The sequence below is a fragment of the Asparagus officinalis genome, chromosome 5 (assembly GCF_001876935.1).
Source record: "Asparagus officinalis chromosome 5, Aspof.V1, whole genome shotgun sequence".
Lineage (NCBI taxonomy): Eukaryota > Viridiplantae > Streptophyta > Magnoliopsida > Asparagales > Asparagaceae > Asparagus > Asparagus officinalis.
The window spans coordinates 39495242-39517810 of record NC_033798.1 but is presented as its reverse complement, the minus strand read 5'-3'; the positions used below and the strand labels follow the sequence as shown (position 1 = coordinate 39517810).

General features: G+C 45.3%; 1 pseudogene; it reads right to left on the bottom strand.

Moving 5' to 3' along the window:
- LOC109841737 lies at positions 7904 to 22117 on the bottom strand (annotated as a pseudogene).

Sequence of the window (22569 nt, the reverse complement as noted above, 5' to 3'; positions counted from 1 at the left end):
GTTTGTGGCGATTGTGGAGTTACGGATGCAGTGATTTAGAAATTCGTCTGATTGTGACTTCCATTGTCGGAGCTTGTTTGAATAAGCTATCTATTGTGATTTTTAGACAGCCTACAGAACCCCCTCCAAAGTTTTCGAAAGTTCGCGGTTGACTGGGACGAATTTTCGAAATACGTTGGATCTCAAAAATTTAGCGGATTGATTGCTTCTTCCGTCCGATCGAGCCAAATGATTTCGACGTTGTTGATTGTAATCTATCTGTACCCCTCCGATAGACTCCCCAGTGGAGTCGTTTGTTTCTTCCCGGCTTTGGTCGCCTTGGTAGCCAAGAAATTGCTGTTCATGGTGGTCTCAACACAGAGATGACTTCAGATCTTATGGCACCCAAGAAGCCCGTCGCTCCCAAGTCCGATGCCGCTGCGGCTCGGGGATCTGCATCATCAGCGCCGGCCAGCGGCGCCGCTGCTCAGGCGAATGTGACGCCCCAGCTTCCTTTGATCGGTGGTGAGTACGACCTTCGTGGTCATTAAACTTGCTCCGGCAAGTTCTGATCTTGAAATTAACGAGGAAACTCGTTCCCATAACGCGGGGCTGGACTCCGTCGTTTAATCTTCTTGACGAGGGGTTTAACCTCCGCGTCTTAGATTTTTGACGCGAGGGTCGACCCACGCGTCTGAACTTTTCTGACGCGAGGCTCGACCTTCGCGTCTGAGATTGTCTGACGCGGGGTTCGTCCTTCGCGTCTGAGATTGTTTGACGCGGGGTTCGACCTTCGCGTCTGAACTTGTTTGACGCGGGGTTCGACCTTCGCGTCTGAACTTGTTTGACGCGGGGTTCGACCTTCGCGTCTGAACTTGTTTGACGCGGGGTTCGACCTTCGCGTCTGAACTTTGATTTTGAGTTGTCTAACTCTTTTCTTCTTTTTGCAGTGCGCCATACCAGCGAGCCTCTTCTTTTTCGCCACCACTTTGGACATGAAGGTGGTGCAGACATGAACATAACTTTCAGCTCGCGTTTAGAACTCCCGGTTTTCCGGATGAGGGAGAAGAGTCGCGTGGAACTGATCACCCAAGCTTCTTCCGACACTCTTAGGATATTGGTTTCGGACGCTCGACTTGAAAGCCCAAGCCGTAAGCCCATAACCAAACCTGGATATCTCTTCGGGGACTTTGTTGACTTCAACGCAAGCACTGCTTATGATGGGGGCTATAAGTGGCTGCGGAGAGTTGAGGAACGCAACCTTTTCTTGCCCAACATGGAGAGGATGTTCCCCCTATCTTATTTCCAATGCGCTTCCGTCCCGAGGCGTATGGATTGGCCCCTGGTTAAGGATCAAGATGGGGTTGCTCTAGGAGCTCTGACTTTCTATGGGGTTCGCCCCGTTGGTTATAATCGGCAGGTGACAGCTTTACGGCCGAGTTTATTTGCTAAGGAGTATCCCCTTGGCGAAGCACCCAGTCCGGCAAAGACCTTCGTTAAGAGATTCCTGGAAAAGAAAGGAGAGTTTCCCGCGCAAGGATTTAGAACTCCTGGTTGGGTTCATTCTCCGGCGGCGGGATGGTGGGCCCAGATGACCAAGTTTGTTCTGAAAGAATTGGAAACTCCTCTTGCCCAAGCTGGATTGCTAGTTCCTGTGCGGGCTACTGAGTTCGGGATTATCCAGAGCCACTTTCATTTCTTCTCCATACTGGAGAAGTATAATCCTGATAGTTGCACTTTCTTCACCCCTGTGGGGGAGTTAGGCTTCGCTCTTCACGAGATGCATGAAGTCTCGGGTCTTGTTCTCGGGGATTTGTCGTATGAAGAGTTCGTTCTGGGATCGGCAGAACTCCAGATTTTAAAGAAGACCAGTCCGGAAATTTATGCCACTCTTTGGGAAGTCATGTGTCACTTCCACATTTGCATGCAGCTGACGGGGGCCCGTGGAGGTGGCATTAAGCAAGTGTCTTGGGCGGAATATTTATTCCATAACTTGACCACTAAAGGGGCCTCGGTGACCCGATTGCCTGCCAGTACTTTGGAGGAGGTTCAGGCTCGTATTGACGACGCTACCTCCCATTACACTAACGAGGCCAAGGAAGATGTTTTCCCGGCTCACACAGAGTTTGAGAGCTTTCATTATCAAGCTCTGATTCCAATTTCCGACGCGGCGTTGCTAGCTGGATTCTTGATGCTGTGGCTCAAGCGTTGCGTCGTTCCTACCAGGCCGATCGATGCCCTTGCTATTGAGGTGGTCTACCCGGCTGTTCTCTTGGCACACGGGAGACTTGTGAGCCTCCTCAGCGCTATGATGGGTTGTCTGCAGTATGGATTACGGGAGTTGGCCTCTGACTTTGTTGATGTTACAGAGGTGGAGTCCGAGGGCCACAAGACCTTCAAGACTCCCAATCCCCGGGTGCCGATGCCATATACATATTTGATGGCTTGGTACGTGCTCCACTGTCCTCCTATAATGAGTGCAGCTTCTCCCCTGGGAGACTCATTCATCCCATTTGTGCAGCGACTAGAGTCTGCGAAATGGGAAGGGGGGTACATGGTTAGGATCCGCCAAATCTTAGCACGGGACACTAACTTCCATATCTACCGCTGTTTCCCTGATTTCGAGGGCGGTGTCTATGGAGCAGAATATCAGGATACGGCAGGTCCTAATGGATTCACTCAGCTGAGCGGGGGGGTTTTCCATTGGCTTTTATCCATCAGGCCAGGCTACCTGATCTTTCGACAAGGCGCCAACTGTTTCGTCGAGCCTTACCAACCCTACAGGTTCGCTCGCCAATTTGGGTATGATCAGTTGTATGTCGGGAACCCTCGTCCTCAACTCTCAGTTATAGCCAACTTATATGAAGGAGCCAGGGCTTGGTATTATTCTGTGGCAGGTTGTACCAAAGCCATCTTCAAGCTTCCCCACAAAACTGCTAATTCCTATACCTCCATCAGCTTCTGCAATTGGTATTACGCTGCTTCTCAGACTCCCAACTTCAACTTGAATACATCTTGCCTGAAGGACATTAGGCATATGTATAATTCAAGAAAGGGGTCTAAGACGTCTCGCTTGAGGGGGATCGATGAGTTTCTATCCATCGAGAGTCAGCCTGCCGAACAGGAAGAGGAACAAGGAGCTGAGCCTGTTCCAGTGGAAGAACAACGAGCGGCTGATCCTCCTATGACAAGAGCAGCGGGGAAAAGAAAACTTTCTGCTGATGAAGCTGGCCAGTATGATAAGCAGATCCGTCGAAAGTTGCTGGTGGATTCTCCCCCCAGAGGCCAACAAAAATCCAAGTTGATGGCTGAGGCCATTAAAGCTGCTAAAGATGACGAACCACAGAAATCATCTGTGGCTGGCCTGCCACACAGAGCGGGACTTCGTTCTCACGGTCCAGCTCTGTCGGGCGAAGTTTCTTCTTATCATCCTCCTGAGGACGAAGAAGATGAATTAATGGTTGCAGATGCAGAATCTGCTCCGGTGATGGATCTTCCTAGGTCTCCTGCGTTGGAGCCAGGGGGTCTCGAAGATAATCCACCTCCTTCTCCTTCAGCATTAATGTCACAAGCTGATGATTTAATGCCTAGTCCTACAACGGGACTTATGAAAAGCCCAGCCGCTGGTGCAAGTCTTCCGGAGTCTTCAGCTGTTCCGGGTGATGAGGAGCGAGTTGACTATGACGACTCCCCAGCTGGTGATGCAGTTGACAGAGATAGAGGTGATGAGGACGCTGATGTTGGCAACATGTCAGGTGAAGGTGAAGATGACGATGAGAATGATTCCATTGATGACGTCACCACTTTTGATGATGATGCTCCCAAGGTCCCGTCTGATAAAGCATCAGGTTATACTCCTTTTTATCTTACCGGTAAGCTTGGTTTGTTTCGACTTCTTCCACATGCTTTTTCTGCGTTCCGACCGTTTTTTCGTGCAGGTTCACCTACTCCCGGGACTACTTCAGCTGCTCCTTTAGAGCAAGAACCTGCGCAAGTGTCGGCTCCTTTAGAAGAGCAACATTTACCTGGTTCTCCTACGGCGACTGTTCCGCCTGTAGCGTTGCCTGAAACCACTGCCGCTACTCCTCCTCCGGAACAACAGCTCATGCAGGTATCAGCCCCTATGCAAGAGCAATCCCTGCCTGACCCTTCTGTAGTAGCTACTTCACCAAAAGCGGTGATGAAGATCTCGCTCACCCCAACGGAGGCTGGGCCAAGCTCATCTCAGGCGAAAGCATTGATGGCTTTGACCTCAAGTCCTTCGCAATTGAACATTTCAATCGCCTCTGCAGCTTCAGCACCTGGATCGCCTGCTAGTCATCATCTTAACGCCTCAATCTCAGCTGCTGAAGGGGTATCTTGCACCTAAATTCCTCCAAATCTCCTTGGTGTACCTAAACAGTCTTGCGAAGACGGTAGTCGAGTCCTTGATGAATGGTCAAGGAACTTTGAACTCCTTTCGACCTCTGCTGGAAGCAGGCTTAAACGGGGTCAGGAGTGTGGGCGAAACTCAATGGTTCGAACGCTGCTCAGAGATTATCCTTCGTTTGGAGGAGAAATTACATAGTGACCTTCAGCCGCAGATCATGTCCACTTTGGCTAGTCTTCAGGTCGCTGAAGTGATACACCGAGAGGCGCTGGAACGGGACTTAGCTGAAAAAGAGCGTCAGATCGCAGAGCTTCGTGAGCGTAACACTCGGAAGCGAGAAGAACTAGAACGCTCAACTGCTTCTATGAATTCGCTTCGGGACAGATTGGTTGAAGCTGAAGCCGAAGTCCTGCGATTGAAAACTGAACTCTCTCGAGAAGAAAGCATTGTCAACATCCTTAGTACCCAGAATGCAGCTAGTACTTTGGAGTATCATGCACAAGCTCAAGCTCTGGAAGACGCCAGAAAGGAAGTGGCAGCCATCATCGTACCCAGCGAGGATGAACTCCGAGCAAAGGCTGAAACTATGGTGCGAGCTAACCACGAGGCGGAGCTAGCTGAACTCAAGGCTCAACTCATCTCTTTTGATTTAATGCATGAGTGAGCTTGGCTTCTGTAATGTTCTTTTGACAAGAACAAAGTTTGTTTTGTATCACTTTCTTTTGGTTCTTGAATAAAAAGTGATATTGACTTCTCATTGTTTCTTGCATTTATCATTTTTTGATTTTAAATACAAGTCACGAGAAATGCCTGAGATGTATTCCTGACTTAGAATATACCTCCACAATGGTTCTGTTGCAGAGAACTCTCTTTATTATCATTTAAGACAACTCTAGAAAGTTTCAAACTGCTGAGGACGAATACTCCCATAATAGGGTTGACTAATAGAATTCTTCCTGTGTTATGTTTTGCTTTAAACACTGAAAGAAGTCTATAAATGCTAGAGGTGTAGTTTTAACTTAGCAAGAGAGATATTGCGATCGGAGCAATTTTGAAGACTTATCGTTCTATTGACGAGAAGCGATAAGTTGATTTTTGTCAGAGGTGTGATTTTAACGTGACAGAAGAAATATTGCGATCAGGGCAATTTTGAGGACTTATCGTTCTATTGACGAGAATCGATAAGTTGATTTTGTCAGAGGTGTGATTTTAACGTGACAGAAGAAATATTGCGATCAGGGCAATTTTGAGGACTTATCGTTCTATTGACGAGAATCGATAAGTTGATTTTGTCAGAGGTGTGATTTTAACGTGACAGAAGAAATATTGCGATCAGGGCAATTTTGAGGACTTATCGTTCTATTGACGAGAATCGATAAGTTGATTTTGTCAGAGGTGTGATTTTAACGTGACATTTGTGGGGAAAGAATATTATAGCGTCTCACAGGGGAGAACTGCTATATGTTTTATCATCGGAGTGATGAGTTATAAGACTTGTGATTTGATCAAGATTTTGGGGGAGTTTATTACCCCACTGAAAACAAGTTATTTATTGCCCTGCTGAGGAGAGCCAATAAATCGACAATGAGTTGGAGACTTATCATTCTATTTTTTGAGAATTGATAAGTGGATTTTGGGGTGTAGTATTAACCCAATGAGAATTTGAATTCTGCTGAAGAGATACAGAGGTTTTGATTAACACTCTGTTAAGTAGGCTTACAAGTGCATATTCTTCATTTAGAAGAATTGCAACGCTGAGGTGACCCTCGCGTTTAATATTTGAAACGCGAGGCTCAGGCCTTGTGACGTTGGCTTGAGCTTTGCACTTGGGAAATTTGAACGCGGATGTGAGCTTCGCGTTTTGAAAGATGGTTGGGATTCATTCCTAGAATCCTGTGCCATCTTAACAGCTTGGTGGCTGTTATAAATAGACCTGAGTGGTCATATCAAAAGTCACTTGACTTTCAAGACTTTCGACTATTTTCAAGAACGAGAATTCTCGTTTGATTCCGGTGAGATCTCCGACGGTCTTCGTCTCCCTCATTCAAAGGAATTTCCTCCGATCGACTGCATCAATGGCGCCTCGGAGAAGAGGTTCGAACTCCAAGAAAGTCGCCGGAGTGACTTCCGAAGTGCCGTCGGCTGAGGACGCTGGCGGCGCTCTTGTTCATGCGGGGACATCGTCGTCGTCACCGCTGCTGCGGGGGCTTCCCTGTCGTGGTGAGTGCCACCCGAAATAACTTGCCTTGGCAAGTTCTCTGAAAACCCTAGATGGGTTCTTGATAACGAGGAAGATGACTCGTTTCAACTCAATGAAAACGCGGGGTTGGGATCCCATGTGGGTCTCGACCCTCGCGTTCAAGTTTTTCAACGCGAGGTTGACCTTCGCGTTTGAGGCTTCTGACGCGAGGTTCGACCTTCGCGTTGGAGATTTCGATATGAGCCTTTAACCCTTTATGTTTCAGGCTATGCCTTTATGTTGATAGCTCGCCGCTAACTTCTGCTTTTGATTGTGCAGTACTTCTCCCAAACGTGCCACTTTCACAAGAGCATCATTTTGGGTACATCGGGGGACCTGACGCGAATGAAATATTTAGTCTTCAGAACCAAATTCCATTGTGTACTTATCCTGATTCGGAAAGAGCGGAAATGATTAAATTCCCTCAATGCTCTACTCTCAGGATTTTGATAACTGACTTGGACTTGGAGACCCCTGTTGGCCGTGCCCAGTTTCCTAAACCAGCGTTCATATTTGGAGATCGCATACCAGCTAATGATCATCTCACATGTATGGAAGACTCAAAGCTGCTGCGGAGAGTTGATAATCGCTTTTTATTTCTCCCTAGCATGAAGAGGATGTACCCTCTCTCCTACTTTCTGAATGTGAGCTGCCGTCGGGGCTTGACCTTTGACATAGTAAAAGAGAAGGAGGATGTGTCGCTTGGATTTGGTCGGCGAGCTCGTGCGCAAATCGGGGGGCAACTAAAGGGGTTAAGACCTGGTTTGTTTGAGAAGAAGGAGCTGGTTCAGGAGATGCCACGTCCAGCGAACATCTTTATTCGCCAATTCCTTGCAACTCAGGGTGAATTCTCTACCCAGACGTTCAGATCTCCTGGATGGATCTGTTCCGGAGAAGGAGGTTGGTGGACCCGTATGGTTGACTTTGTTCTTGAAGAGCTTAAGGACTCGCTCACTCAATCGGGTCTCACAATTCCGGTGTTAGCTACACGACAGGGAGTCGTGCAGAGTCTTCATAATTTCTTCGCTATGTTGGAGAAATATAACCCTGACAGCTGCACATTCTTTACGCCTGCTGGAGAGTTAGGTTTTGCTCTTCATGAGATGCAGGCAGTGTCGGGGCTGTCGCTTGGAAAAATGCCCTACGAGGAGTTCATTCCCACCACCGAGGAACTTTCTCTACTGAAGGTGGCGCACCCGGAAATTTGTGCTACTTTCTGGGAGCTGATGTGCCACTTCCACATATGTGCCCAAGTCTTTGGGATGCGTGGAGGGGGCATTATGCATACCACGTGGGCAGACTACCTCTTTCAGAATTTAAACCGGAAAGATGTAGCCGTATCTCGGGTTGCTGTGATCTCTCGTAAGGATGCCAAAGCTCGAATTACAGCTTCCAGTGCTACCTATAAGACAGAGCATGCAGAGGATGATTTTGAAGCTGGTGCCGAGTTTGAAAGTTTTCACTACCAAGCCACAGTTCCTATCTCTGACACGGCTCTGCTTGCAGGCTTCTTCATGATTTGGTTGAAGCGGTGCGTAGTACCGTCAAGACCGATAGAGGCAATATTAGCTGAGGTAGTGTACCCAGCTGTTTTGCTAGCGCATGGGAGACCTGTGAGCCTCCTTACTGCTATGGTTGGCTGTATTCAGAATGGCCTGAGGGTGTTGACTTCAGAACTCCTCAGTGCTTCGAGAGTCAAAGCCGCTAAGAAGAAAGCTGGAAAAGCTCCTCAACCACGTGTACCAGTGCCATACACATATTTAATGGCTTTGTTCGTGTTGCATTGCCCTTCATTAATGACGGGAGTGCATGAAGGGGGTGATGCTTATACTCCCTTCGTACAAAGATTGGAGTCGGCCACGTGGACTAGTTCTTATATAGTCAGGGCTCGACAGCTTCTATCCCGAGAGGATAATTACCAGGTTTTCTGCTGTGCTCCTAACTTTGACGGGGCTGATGTTAAGGATGCTCGTTTCATGGATTTGCTTTTTGAAGGCTCGTCTTCTTTGGAAGAGGGTACCTTCAGCTGGCTTCTTATGATCAGGTTGGGCTACCTGGTCTATCGCTCACGGGAGAAGTGCGTAATCGAGCCTTACATGCCTTCTCGGTTCGCGAGACAGTTTGGATATGACCAACTCTATGTTGGCAATCCTAACCCGGCGTTAGCTCAGATTGGGAATTTATGCGAAGGAGCTCGCGCATGGTACTTTTTCTCTGCCGGGGGAACCCATGCGCAATTCACTTTACCCCATTCATCACCCGGCTGCTCTGCTGTTATGGATTTCCGCCAGTGGTTTGCCGAAGCTTCTCAGATTCCGGAGTATGACGTTTATACTTCATGTATAAACGAGATTCGGGAATTGTATCGTTCACGGAGCGGTTCTGCGAGTACTCGTCTACCAGGGATGGAAGAATACCTATCTTGTGAACAGGAAGCGACCGGAGCCGTTGAAGCTCCTAAAGACTTGTCCACCGTAGAACCTTCTGAAGAAGAGGTTCCTACGGGAATTGAAGAGGGAAAGCCAATTGATGATTCTCCTGAAGAAAAGACCACTGAGGAGATTCCTGCAGAAGAGCCCGTTCCTACACCTCGTTCTTTAAGATCGGGTAAGGAAGCTCTTTCTGCTGCTGAGCAAGGTGAGTATGACAGGAGAATCCGTAAGCGGATACCTGTCATGGCCAAGAATTCCAAGAGGGCCAAATTAATGGGGGATGCGATGAAGTCTGCGCTCGTTGAGCGTTCTACTGACGGAGAGGACAAAATGCCCCAATCGATCCCCTCAGTTCCTGAAGACAATAGGGCTGAAGAGGGTCCTTCTTCTGAAGTTGCTCCAACACCTGTTCAGGATGATCATACGGATCCAATCTATCCAACTCTTCCTCCTCCACGCTCAGGAGCTCTGAAGAAATCAATTGATGAACTGGAACGTTGGATGCAAACAATTATTGGTATGATCAGTGTTGAGGGGGCTTCTCTTGAAGACTGTAAATCCATCTTGAGCCAATGTTTGGACGACATCAAGGCCAAAGGGGATGCATCCTGGACTGAGCACTGCCAGGGTGGGATCACTCTTTTGATGGCAGAATTGACAGCTTTCAGGGAGTCGCGCCAATTTAGATTCTGAAGTGGAGTCGGCTCTTTCCTTGGCGATAATCTCGAGAGCGCATCACCCAGGGAATCTTCGCAAGGAACTATCTGATAAAATAGCCCGTATATCAACTTTAAGGAAGCGACACTCTAAAGCATATGCTAAAATCAAACATGTTGCTTCTGATATCCGTGATATTGAAGAGACTATCGCTCGATTAGAGGCCGAGTTGGACCAGAAGAAAGCTCAATTGGCCCACTATGAGGATGTCAGAAAAGAGCTTGAGTATAAAAGTGGCCAAATTTATATGAAATTTTGCCGTACACTCCACGCAGCTGAGAAGACTCGTAAGGACATTGTTGCTACTCTTCCTATTGAAGCAGAACTCAGAAAGGAGATCGAGGAACAAGTTCGAGCGGCTCACCGGGAGAAACTCTCTGCCTTCAAGTCTAGGCTAAAAACCCTCAAGTTAATGAAGCCTGATGTTTAGCTCTTGACCCTTTTTTTTTATTAAGGAATTTTGTATCTTTTTCATTTTGTGTTTGGATTAACCACATCGAATGAAAATGATATCACTTTTGCTCTTTATCGTCTCTTTTTATTGAAATCTGGTTCAAGACAATAGAAAATAATGCAAATGTTATCGAAATTCCCTTTATTATTTATTTAGAATAATTCCATCAAATTACAATCGTCAGAGGTGTAGTGTTAACATGACGAAATACAAGATAGAATTACACTATGAATGGGCAACCCCCAGTCTGATTTGGTTGGGGTTTAGGGGGCCACATGATTTACGGGAAATATCTCTGAAGAAACTTCCCATTAATTGGCATCATGAGCCTGTCTCCTTCTTGATTGATGAGGCGGTATGCTCCGTTCGAATAGACTGATTCTATTACGAAGGGCCCTTCCCATTTAGGATTGAACTTCCCTTTGGTTTTGTGTGTCATCACCATGGGTCGTCTGTTGGCCAACACTAGATCGCCTTTCTTGAAGATCCGTTCCTTAACCTTTTTGTTGTAGGCTTTGGAAATACGGGCTTGATACAACTCTATTTGTTGTTGAGCTTGAAGTCGCTTGTCGTCTAAGGCTTCAAGTTCTTGCAGACGTCGTTGATGCTTTTCTTCTTCTGTTAGTCCAGTTGTGATAGCGACTCTCAGAGAAGGAATCTGAATTTCCAATGGTAGTACCGCCTCGCAGCCATATACCAAAGAGAATGGCGTAGCTCTTGTGGAGGTCCTTACTGTAGTACGGTAAGCCCAAAGACATTCACCCAGTCTTTCATCCCAATCGCGCCGGCTTTTAGAAACAAACTTTTTGAGAAGCTTCACTATGGTTTTATTGAAGGCTTCTGCAAGACCATTTGCTGGCGGATAATAAGCCGTAGATGCAACACTTTGGATTCTGAATCTGTCACAGAATCTCTGGAACCCAAAGCTGACGAATTGTGTCCCGTTGTCGTGAACTATTCGCCTCGGGACTCCAAAACGGTAGACGACGTGATGTTTGATAAACTTGATCACGTTTGAAGTCTTGACTTCTTTCAACGGGATTGCCTCCGCCCATTTGGAGAAATAATCGGTCACGGCTAGAATGAACCGGTGTCCCTTGGATGTCGGAGGGGAAATCTTTTGCTTCCTTCCGGGAGAGGCATCGAAGCAAAACTCCATCATGCGATTTACGATACAGGACTTGAGAGACTGTGTCGTAATAGAATCGGAGGGCCTTTCGTTTGATGGAGGCCGCTTCCTTAGGATCTTCTGGTAGAATTCCATACACGGCATAGTTGATATACGGGAATCGCCAATCCCTAGATTCAAACTCCATAGAAGTTGTACAGACTTCTCCTGACGGTATCTCGTCTGAGTTTTCTTCTGTAGGAATTTTAGAAAAATATAGTTTCCGTCCCGCGACTGGAATCGTTGTTTCAGCCTTTGGTGGTAACGCTAATGAGGTTGCCAAGGAGGCTAGAGCATCTGCGTACGCATTCTGAGCTCGCGGTACATATTCGATAAAGAAACCCTCGAATTTTTGAGCTTGCTTTAGCACTGCGAAGTAGTATGGGATTAGATCCTCATGACGTACTTCGTATTCTCCTCAAACTTGATTAACGATGAGCTGAGAGTCACCGTAAGCTTTAAGGTGCTGAATACCAAGTTCTTCAGCAAATTGCATGCCTAATAGCAGAGCGTTATACTCGGCTACGTTATGCTGAATACCAAGTTCTTCAGCAAATTGCATGCCTAATAGCAGAGCGTTATACTCGGCTACGTTGTTTGTGCAGGGTTCGATTAAGGAAAATCCCCTTGGGATTACATGGCCGTTTGGAGAGATTAGCACTACTCCTACTCCCGCGGTGATCGCTCCATGAGGATTTGCTCTGGATGCACCGTCGAAGAATAACTTCCACACTTGCGTAGCTTCTCGGATAGCGCAAGCTTCAGCAACCTCGTCAGGTAATTCCTCATACAACTTAGATATTCCCGATACTGGATGATCGGATAAGAAGTCTGCCAGTGCTTGACCCTTGACCGCCTTTTGGGGCATGAACTGCATGTCGTATTGTGACAAGAGAATGGCCCATTTTGCAAGCCGGCAATTCAGAGATGATGGTTTCGTCATCAGTACTCTCAAAGGATTTACTTTGGAAATGACGTGAATTGTCTGTCCAACTAGGTAATGTCGCATCTTTTGAATTGCGAATACCAAGGCGAGACATTCTTTTTCGACCGGATTATACCGATGTTCGGCTCCCATCATAGTCCGGCTCAGGTAATAGATGGCTTGTTCTTGACCCTGATCGTTGTTCTGGGCCAACAAAGCTCCAAGGGAATGATCCATGGCTCTCACATATAACAGGAATGGTTTTCCTGATATCGGGGCCACGAGAACTGGCGGTTGAGTAAGATATTTCTTAATCTCATCGAATGCTCTTTGGCACTCTCCATCCCAAACAAAGGATACTCCTTTCTTCATGAGTTTAGAGAAAGGTTGGCAACGCCCTGAAAGATTTGAGATGAATCTTCGAATGTAGGCCAGTCTGCCCTGCAAACCTCTGAGCTCTTTGAGATTCTTCGGAGGTGGCATGTCTTGGATGGCACGCACTTTTTCTGGGTCAAGAGAGATTCCTTTGGATGTAACAATAAATCCCAGGAATTTTCCACTTGAAACTCCGAGAAATGATTTTGTCGGATTCATCTTCAGCTGATGTGCTCGCATGATTTCGAACATGGTCTTCAGATCTGCAAGATGATCGTCTCTGCATTGGCTCTTTACCGCTATGTCATCAACGTAGCACTCGATTTTCTTCCGGAGGTGTTCGTGAAAGATCGTGTTCATTGCACGCTGATAAGTTGCACCTGCATTCTTCAGGCCGAAGGGCATCACTGTGTAACAATATACCCCCAGCGGTGTTCTAAAAGCAGTATGCTTTTCGTCGTCCGGGTGCATCTTGATCTGATTGTACCCAGAGAATCCGTCCATGAAAGACATCCTTTCATACCCGCAGGTGTTGTCAATCATAACATCCGTGATGGGGAGTGGGAATTCGTCTTTCGGACAGGCGGCATTAAGATCACGGAAATCGATGCATATCCGGACCTTACCGTTCTTTTTGGGGACTGGAACAATGTTAGCTACCCAATCTGGGTGTTGTTCTTCCCTCACAAAACCTAAGTCTATAAGCTTTTTAACTTCTGACTCGATTGATTCCATGATCTCTAGGCGAAACCTACGTTGTTGCTGTTTAACGGGTTTTGCATCCGGATCAATGTTGAGACGGTGCATGGCCACCTTCGGATCAAGGCCAGGCATATCTTCATAATTCCAAGCGAAGACATCTATATATTCTCGGATGAGAGATATAAGGTCTTTCTTCTCGGATGATGATAGGTCTTCAGCTATAAAGATAGGCTTGGGATCAGATTCATCTCCCATGTTGACCTGAATTACTTTATCTTCAGTGGGTGGTTCACATTGTTCGAAGCGCATATCCCACAAGACGTTAAGGCGTTTGATCCAAGGATCGTTGGTTGATTCCATTAACTCCTCGTCACCCCCTGCGTCTTCATCTGGATGACTGGTTGAAACCATGTTCACAGTCAAGTTTTTAAAAAAGGATCGAACACTGACGTCGGACTCGTATGACGATATTTCGGATGATTGGTCATGACGTAGGTAATTACTAATTTCGTTTTCCGAGGCGGGGGGAGGCGTGACGTAACCCACGCCCCTTCCGGTTTTTTGATAATAATCCTGAGGTTTTCCTTCAGGAATGAGAGACATCCGGATCGGTGTTCGTCTTCCCTTCCCGAAGTTCAGGCCCTGTTTCTCATTAAAATTATACCCCATTCGTTTTATTAAGTACTTAGAATTGGGTTCATGGTAATGGAATTGGGGAACTCCGTCGTCTTCCTCCGAACTTTCGGGTTTGACTTTACCAAAACAGATCGGCTTCTGCCCTCTCCTTTTGGATGGGACTTTGAAGAAAGCCTTCTGTGCGTCCTCCACTTCTTCATCCGAAGCGAAAGATGACTGGATTGGTAAGGTGAGTGACGCCTCGGTGCACAGTACGTGCCATGGGTTGGTACCTGCACTAGAATTATTCTCTATTTGTTTATTATTAAGAGAGACATCAGACAAGTACGCTAAAATGAAATCTTCATTAATGCACCACTCGCCCCCACTCGGTACATCATTATTACTCTCACCCTGATCCATTACATCAAAGTTTAATTCCTAAGGACAATCTTCCTCAGGATATGGCTCGATGTCTGCTTCATTACCGCTATCTACATCTTCTTTCTCTTGGGATTCCAAATAGAAGACGGAGTCGGTGTGGAAGTTTTCTACTCCTCGGAAGGGGTATTTCTCTGCGATCAAGGTTCTGACTTCGCCCTTGTCATTGGCGTACTTCATAACCTGATGCAAAGTAGATGGGACAATGCGGTTTGCATGTATCCATGGTCGTCCTAGCAAAAGGTTGTAGGACGTGTCCGCATCTATGATGTAGCATGCTACCTCAGACTTGAGATCTCCGATCTGGCATCTGAGTTTAATCTTTCCCAGGGGTCGGGTACTGTTTGCATTGAACCCGAAAATAGTAGTCTGGATGGTGTGCAGTCGGTGCATAGGGATCCCTAAGACCTGCATGACCCTGTAGGGCATGATGCTGAGCGCTGAGCCCGGGTCAACTTGAACACGACTGATTTCGGAGGATCCGATATATCCTGTGTAGTACAGTGGTCGGTCATGTTCATGTTTGACCTGCATGTCTTCTTGCGTGAACGATATGCAGGGTAGACTTCTCGCCGCTTGCAGGCATTGCAGACAAGTTTGATCATCAGGAGCTTCAGGAACTAGAGTGACTTGGGTGATGAAGCTCTCCGTGTTCTTTAAAGCTTCGATCAGAGCTTCCTTAGTGGTTTTGGACAACCTTAGGAGCTCATATAGCGTAATTCGGGCCGGTATGTTGAACAGTTTATACTCTTGTACTCTTTGGAGTATTGAGGAACAGTTTATACTCTTGTACTCTTTGGAGTATTGAGGAACAGTTTATACTCTTGTACTCTTTGGAGTATTGAGGAACAGTTTATACTCTTGTACTCTTTGGAGTATTGAGGAACAGTTTATACTCTTGTACTCTTTGGAGTATTGAGGAACAGTTTATACTCTTGTACTCTTTGGAGTATTGAGGAACAGTTTATACTCTTGTACTCTTTGGAGTATTGAGGAACAGTTTATACTCTTGTACTCTTTGGAGTATTGAGGAACAGTTTATACTCTTGTACTCTTTGGAGTATTGAGGAACAGTTTATACTCTTGTACTCTTTGGAGTATTGAGGAACAGTTTATACTCTTGTACTCTTTGGAGTATTGAGGAACAGTTTATACTCTTGTACTCTTTGGAGTATTGAGGAACAGTTTATACTCTTGTACTCTTTGGAGTATTGAGGAACAGTTTATACTCTTGTACTCTTTGGAGTATTGAGGAACAGTTTATACTCTTGTACTCTTTGGAGTATTGAGGAACAGTTTATACTCTTGTACTCTTTGGAGTATTGAGGAACAGTTTATACTCTTGTACTCTTTGGAGTATTGAGGAACAGTTTATACTCTTGTACTCTTTGGAGTATTGAGGAACAGTTTATACTCTTGTACTCTTTGGAGTATTGAGGAACAGTTTATACTCTTGTACTCTTTGGAGTATTGAGGAACAGTTTATACTCTTGTACTCTTTGGAGTATTGAGGAACAGTTTATACTCTTGTACTCTTTGGAGTATTGAGGAACAGTTTATACTCTTGTACTCTTTGGAGTATTGAGGAACAGTTTATACTCTTGTACTCTTTGGAGTATTGAGGAACAGTTTATACTCTTGTACTCTTTGGAGTATTGAGGAACAGTTTATACTCTTGTACTCTTTGGAGTATTGAGGAACAGTTTATACTCTTGTACTCTTTGGAGTATTGCCGTTTTCAATCGGCTTACCCTAGCGTTATAACGCCGGCTTCAACCAAGGTCTGGATGTTATTCTTGAGAGCAAAGCATTCCTTGGTGGGGTGGAGGATCCTTCTGTGGTACTCGCAGTACGTTGGATCCGCAGAATCGCCATCTTCCTCTTGATGCGTGATGGGCGGGAGTTTGATTTTGTTGTTTTCGAGAAGGGTCTCGAAAATAGCTGGAACGTCTTCGTCTTTGAACGAGTACTCGTTTTGGAGCTCCTCGTCTGAATTCTCCTGTTGTTCCCAGGACTGCTGTTGTGACGTTTGATCATCGTCAATAACCGTTGCAGGTACGTCCTCTTCATCATGAGGTACGAGATCCGAATCCGGAGGATTAACCATCGGTTGGTTTCTCTCGATCTTCCGCCTTCTGATGAAGCGTTCAGCTTGTTCTCCTCGAGCCTTCAACTCTTTCCAGGTATTGAGCGGCTCTATTCCCATCACGTCCAAGATGTTAATGGACAAGTTGTTCTGACAAGTCTGCAAGAGGAATTCCTCCGTGACGGGATCCCTGCAGTTCATTGCCTGATTGCGGAAGCGTTTGATGAAGGTATCCACCGACTCTCCGCCTTTTTGTTTCTCGTCGAAGAGTGTCCTGATCGACACCTCGGTGTCATCATCGAAGAAATGGGCGAGAAACATGCTTTCCAAGTCCTCCCAGCTGTTGATGCTTCCGGGCTTGAGACGGCGGTACCAATCGAAGGCAGGCCCGCGAAGGGTGCCAACGAATGACCGAACCATCAAAGGCTCATTGCCCGAGATTACTCCCAAGTGAGACTTGAAGTAGATCAGATGTTGAGTGGGCGAGCCGGGCATAGGCATCACTGCACCTTTCTTCATATTGCTCTCCCTAAAGAATTTCCCCGGTTCTAACCACCTATTTACCATCTCCGATTTCTTCATCTTATCCTCATCAGAGCTTGCCAAATTCACCGTGGAAGATGATGTGTTGATGTAGGTTTTGAATGTAAACGTCTCCCCCTTGTCAAGCTAAGATTTGAATTGCGCGATCGGCAACGAATAACTCGTGAAATTGAACTCATCGTTGCTGGAACCTTCTCCGTATCCTGTAAAATTATCGCCCCCGAGTCTTTATGAAATGATAGACCGTAGTTTGCGTAAGTTCACTTGCTTGCTATCGCCCTTCTTTGCATAAGAAGTGAAAAATTCATCACCGGCAGTGGTCCGATTTCTATAAGTCGTAAAGATATCAACTTCTCTATTACCGCTCTAGTCGTAGGCCTTAAAACTCTGTTCGGGGACATTACCTAAATCGCCATATGATGTGAAATTGTTGGTTGCTCCATTACCGTTCTCTCTGTAGCATGAAAACCCTGAGGTGACGACATCCGAGTTCTTAGTGTACTCAGCAAATGTGGTGTCCGCGTTGCTATTCTTGCTGTACCCTGTGAAACTCTCATCTCCGGCGTTCGCGTTCACCGCGTAAGATGATAAATATCTCTCGGGCCATTTGTGTTGGCGTCGTGGTTGGTGAACTTCATGCTTAGGTCGTTCTTGTTGAGGCTTCAAGTAGCGAAATTATAGGTAGCCGTCCTCTCCGTATTACGAGAACCTCGAGTTAATGCCATTGGAGTTGTCCAAGTATTGGGCGAATGCGGAATTTGTTAGGATTATGTCTTTGATTCTTTGTATAACTTCATAAGAATTAGATAAAATTAGAGATCTCATCATGATTAGGAGTTCGAATCCTATTCTAATTAGGAAGTTAGGCTAGAGATAGATTTTTTATTTTCCTATATATATTCTTCTATTGTTGGATGAATAACTAAGAAGAAGGGAGAGAGACAATATTCTTATAATCTAGGGTTAGTAGAGGGCGTAATCTGATTCAAGAATATTATGCGAGAGGAGAGGGTTCGTAGTCTTTGTCCATGCAAAAGATTACATAATTGGGAGAGGATTTCGCAGTCTTTGTCCGTTCAATAAATTGTAAGGAGAGGACTTTGGAGATAATATAAAAATTGTTTATGTATGTGAGGTTGAGAGATTGAGATAGGAGTTGAGTGGTTCCTCTTGTAGTTCTCCCTGATACATAGTGGATATCTTGTATTGTTGCCCGTGGACATAGGTCGAAATTGGTCGACCGAACCACGTAAATCTGGGTGTTCTTTTTATTCTTATTATTATTGTTGTTTTATATCTTGTTGATTGTGGGTTAGCTTCCGAGTTGCGCAAATAGTAGTAGACGGGAGAGTAAAATTCCCTAACAAGTGGTATTAGAGATAGGTTGATGAATCCGGGAGTGAGTTTGCAAGATAAAAGACGGCGTCGTGCAAGATTGAAGATCGGCGTTGCAAGAATCAAGATAAAGAAAAAAAGAGTTTGGAGGAAGATTTCGATAATCCAGGAGTTGATTCTTAGGTTTTGGAGTGTTTTGAACACGATGGGAGTGTTTGATTTTTCAGATTTTTGCTCAGATTAGTCAGAAAGTGCTGAAAAGTTCTGATGGTGATGACGAGACAGATATGATGGCAGATAGAGCAAACAAGTATGTGACAGATAAGACTGACATAGAGAATCAGATGTGATTCTAGCAGTAGAGTTGTCAGCATATAATTATTCAGAGTCATTACGGGAGCAATAGTTGGTTGGTGTGTAGACTCGATGAGGACAGTGCACGATTAGGTGGAACTTGCAAGCATGCACAACTAAGTGACACACATGCTGATAAAGATGATGGAATTGGACTTGAAGATGATGAGCGCTCATATTCGGTCCAAGATAAGTAATAGAGGAGATAGCGGCATCCGGCTCGTAGTGTGGAGTAGGAGGTGCACCAATATAGTTTGAGACGAGTGATGCAGAGGGAGCACAAGGACAACAAGCGGGGGAAGACTATTGTCAGGATCAAGTTGGGAGGACAAGCATGGTTGATTTGCTTCTGATGTTAGAGATGGCGAATATCTCTTGGTGCGCACAAGAGAGGTGGAGGCGACACAGCGAGGCAGGCGATAATGAAGGTCACAGGACATCCAGTTGGAGTGTAGGTGTTCTGATTAGGAGTCTGGTTGCTTCGCTTTGAAGTGCAAAAGAATAGAATATGCTAGCGGGAGATGCAAAGTTTCAAGATAGCAATAACATATCTTCAAGGGAGTTTGGGAATCAAATCCAAGGTGGAGATTGTTAGGATTATGTCTTTGATTCTTTGTATAACTTTATAAGTATTAGGTAGGGTTAGAGATCTCATCATGATTAGGAATTTGAATTCTATTTTAATTAAGAAGTTAGGCTAGAGATAGAGTTTCTTGTTTCCCTATATATATTCTTCTATTGTTGGAGGAAAAACCAAGGAGAAGGGAGAAAATCAATATTCTTGTAATCCAGGGTTAGCAGAGGGCGTAGTTTGATTCAAGAATATTATGCGAGAGGAGAGGGTTTCGTAGTCTTTGTCCGTGCAAAAGATTACATCATTGGGAGAGGGTTTCACAATCTTTGTCCATTCAAAAGATTATAAAGAGAGGGCTTGGAAATAATATGAAAGTTGATTATGTGTGAGGTTGAGAGATTGAGAGACGAGAGTTGAGTAGTTCCTCTTGTAGTTCTCCCTGATACATTGTGAATTTCTCGTATTGTTGCCCGTGAACGTAGGTCGAAGTTAATCGACTGAACCACATAAATCTTGGTGTTCTTTCTTCTTGATTGTGGTTGTTTTATATCTTGTTGATTTTGAGTTGGCTTCCGAGTTGCGCAAATCGTAGTAGACGATGAGAGTAAAATTCCCCAACAAGTGGAAGTGATCACCTTTCCGTGCTTTCCGTACCTAGAGTAATTCTCGTCATCAGAGTTGGTCCCTTCGGCATAAGACTTGAATTCCCTATCAGGGTCGTTGGCGGCAGTGTGACAAGATGTAGAGGTCAACTCGGGGACATTGGCATTTTTATAGTAGGAGGTGGAAGTCTCCGGAGCCGCCTTGGGAGTGACCGGAGTAACTAGTGATATTAGTTGTGACGACACCACCATCTAAAGGGGCAAAGTCGGAGTAATTGGTGAAGAAATCGACGAAGGCGACAACATCACGGGTGTATCGACAGAAGATATCAGTGGTGATCCCATTATCCCGACGGAGTAATTGGAGAATGTTGAGGCAACAACGATGCCCTTCGTGGCAGAGCTTGTGAAATTGGAGTCAACGTTGGTCAAGAAATCTGGCGGGCCGTCATGGGCCAAAACGTGAGACTTTGACGTTGTTGATGATGAGCAAAGCAGGTGGGCCGAGTGGCAGAAGGAGGAGAGCTTGGAGGCGAAGACAGAGGGCGAGAGTGTGGAGTAGACAACGAGTTCGATAAGGAAGAGAGGCGGGGAGAGAGGTGATAGCTTGAAGAGGAAAAAGGAAGGGTGGGGTTTGTTGTAGGGGACCTCGCAATTCCAATACCGAATTAGGGAAGCTTTAAGAGTGAGAGGGGATAAAGTTGTTCCATTGGTGGAATAAGCCAGGGTCGAGATTGAGTGTTACAGTGAAGAGGATAAGAAAGGAGACACAGGTCATGTTGGTTATGGCATGGGAATAAAAATGAAGGGGATAAATATAGGGAGAGGAGAAAATAGCTAGGTGGAGGCGGCTGATACGCTATGCCTTTGATCTTTAGGGTGTCAGTCGACTGGATGTGGGATACAAGTGAGATTCTAAGTGGTAGACAGAGAAATATGGGTAGAATTTGAGTTTTGGTGGGAGGATGGACAGTCAAATGGAGGACATAGCGACGAGGACTTTTAAGCGTTCACCGGTCACTGGAACGGTCCTCGAGGACCCCAATAGAATCTAACCTAAAATCCAAACCCGTTCTTACAGTTACATTATAAAAGTTAAACGACTATAATTTTATAATCTAACATGATGTGTCAAAAGACCAGTGTCAAAATATGAACATTAAACATTTTTTCTTTGGAGCGACTCCTCTTTAAATTGTGTTGAGTGAAATTTGAATTTTGATTGCTCCGATATCATCCTAAAATACCGCTATTGTTTATATATCCTATAGTAGTGCAACAAACAATCCGAGTCGACAGATATGCATTCAAGAGCTACTGCTAAAGAGCTGCAATTTCAAGCTCTCCCATTTTGTCAAAGCAGACTCACATTAATTCTTCTCTGCTAGTAAAAGCCACACGAATAGTCCTCAACAAATCAAATCATGAAAGAGGCACCAACGGGATCTCCACACTTCCAACTAAACAGGAAGCTACTCTTCTCACTTCTAAATCTTTCTCCTCGTAGGAGGATCTCCACCCAGCAAATTTGAGCATACCCAACTGAGATCACCAAAGGCAAGATTGATACTGCATACACAATCATAGTATGATAAACCCACGCGAAAGCAATCCATCTAATAATGAAGGTATCAGATCTGGGTAAATGCAGAACCAACCCAAATCCCACCACTAATACTGGCCAAAAGTCAATCTCATGGCCATGGTGCTTCAACTAAGCACTTGTTCTTCGAGGGAGGGCGATCACAGAAACAGTGTCACAAAAAGAAAGCATCAATCATGGTCCACACTAACATTGCAGATTCTTTAGCGTACACAAGGTCATCAATGATACTGAGAGGGAAGCATGCCAAATATCTAGCCAAAAAACAAACAAATTGAGAGCCAAAGTGTTAAAGGAATAGCACATGGGGGAGTTCACAGAGAGAGGCCATGGTTGCCAACCCAGGCTCTCTGACTGACCATCATCCAGTCAAACCCTAATAGGACCACACGTACAAAAACTCTATGCATGTCCTCGGGATCCTACAGGCAATTGTTTGTAAATCAAGTAGCCTTTTGCCAAGAATCCTATACCTCCTCCTACCCCATGGATCATTTTCATCCCCTTCATAACACCTAGAACAACACACAATCCATGGCGGATTTCTAGAAGCAGGCATACCCACTTCACCGTCAGGCTCCTCTATGTCAAGCAATTTCATCATCTTTTTAGTCAATCAATAGGTACTAAGATTATTACCCCTGAAGAACTTCACCTGTCATGAAAGATACATACGACCAAAAAAAATCATACAACGAAAACCTAACCCTTTTGAATATACTCAGACTAGAGATTCTATTAGAACCACCACCACGTGCGGAGTTCTCAGCCATAAAGTGGGCAGGGAATTACCCAAACCGTTCCTCAGTTTATCATCTTAAGGGCTGAGAGCCTCCCGCACCGTGCGAGAGTTCTGATAGGATACAAACTCAACTTGTGCATGCACAAAAGTATAGTAGTAGCAACGTATAAATGGATACTGGTAACTTGGAGACCGGAATAGAGTTTAGTTCAAAAATCATCAACTATGAATTAAGACATCAACTCAGCATCACATGAATTTTAACCTACTTATGCAGATTCAGGTCGATTGTGCTAGATAAAAACCACAAAGGA